The following is a 1,610-nucleotide window of genomic DNA, read 5'->3' as shown; positions in this document are numbered from 1 at the left end:
TGAGCCACCACACCCGGCCTATTCTCTTTTTTTTTTTTTTTTTTTTTTTTTTTTACTAACCAGGGGTTGAATATAAATACAACCAGCATAGAAAGACCCAAAACTATACAGAAACCAAAATCAGAATGCCATGTGGTGGAGGCAAAGGGCAGAATTTCTGACCCCTTTGGCTCAGCTGCCCTTCCCCACAAATAAAAACCAACAAAGCGGACAAATCAGGACAATAAAGAAGATTCATGCTAAGCTGTGGCAGAGGGGGGAAGGTATGATCGGGTGGGGGTGGGACAAGGAATGGCCATGGAAGATCACTGGGTCAGGTTGGACCCTGGGCTGGGATGGGGAGGGCAAGGCCCCTCACCACAACTTAAGCCAAACCTAAGCTGCCCCCAGCTGCCATAGGTCCCTGTCCCAGCAAGGAGGCTGATGGGCCTGGGCCCATGCCCCTCCCCACCTTTGGGGGTCAGATAGTGGCCACCCAGGCCTGCTGGGTTGGGGCCTGACACAGGCTCTGCATGCCCATTCGGGCTGCCTGTGGAGAGAGAATGGAGTCACTGTTTAACCATGGTACCTGCCTCAGCCCCAGCAGACCACAGGAGGTTGGCCCCAGACTCACTGAGTGCCTGCAGCAGCCGTACAGACACAGCATCCTTGGCTACCTCATGTCCATCCCGGCCATCTAGGGTCAGCACAACCCAGATGAGGCCGCTGAAGGGCACCGGATGCCCAGGAATCACCACCTAGTACCAGAAGCAGTGCCAGCCAGCAGGTCCTGTGCCCAAACACTTGGTGAGGAACACAGGGCTGCCCAGCTTCATTCGTTGGCACAGCAACTACAGGGTAGCCCGAGCCACTTGGGACCCTAACTTGTCCCTTGCCAAGGCCAACTGGCTGCCCTCTGGCTGTGGGGACCGCAAGGAGGGACCCACAAGCTGCTGGCGAAGTCGCTGCTTCAGGTCTGGCTTGAGCCACTCCACAGCCACCTGCTCTCCACAGAGGTGTGACTGCCCTTCCTCCAGGGCCTTTTTGGCCATGGCAGCGGCCTGGTGCGAGCTGAATTTGAGCAGAGCGATCTGCCCGGGCGCCGGTCCGGGGCTGGGCAGCAGCCGCGCCTCCTGCAGGCCGGGACCCAGCGGCTGCAGCGCGAGCAGCAGCGCTCTGCGGGTCAGATTCGGCGGCAGGCCGTCAACGCTCAGCTCACATTTTTCGGTGCTGCGGCACACGAGCAGCGGGCACGACGGCCGCAGCGGGTGGTTGTGCAGCGTGGCGATGGCGGCCTGCGCGCCGCGTCGCGAGCTGTAGCCGGCATAGGCGAAGCCGCGGTTCAGGCCGCTGAAGGTCATCATCAGGCGGAACTCGTAGAGGCGGCCCACGCGCTGGAACAGCGGGATAAGCTGGTGCTCGTACACGTCCTGAGGCAGCTGCCCCATGAACACCTCTGACCTAGCTGGCGGCGGGCTGCCCACGCAGCCTGGGGGAGGCCCGCCATACTTCCTCTGCCCATTCACTTGCACCAGGCGGATGCCTGTCTCCCTGACCCACGCCTCCAGCGCCGCCTTGTTCTCTGGCTTCACCCTCTCACACCACAGCTCACAATCCCGTTTGGACTGCAT

General features: G+C 60.5%; 1 pseudogene; it reads right to left on the bottom strand.

Annotated features, from left to right (window-relative positions):
• Positions 1-465: 465 nt before the first annotated feature.
• LOC100435090 (dead end protein homolog 1-like) lies at positions 466-1,610 on the bottom strand (annotated as a pseudogene).

This window comes from Pongo abelii, chromosome 19 (genome assembly GCF_028885655.2).
Source record: "Pongo abelii isolate AG06213 chromosome 19, NHGRI_mPonAbe1-v2.0_pri, whole genome shotgun sequence".
Lineage (NCBI taxonomy): Eukaryota > Metazoa > Chordata > Mammalia > Primates > Hominidae > Pongo > Pongo abelii.
This window is presented reverse-complemented; position numbering and strand designations above follow the sequence as displayed.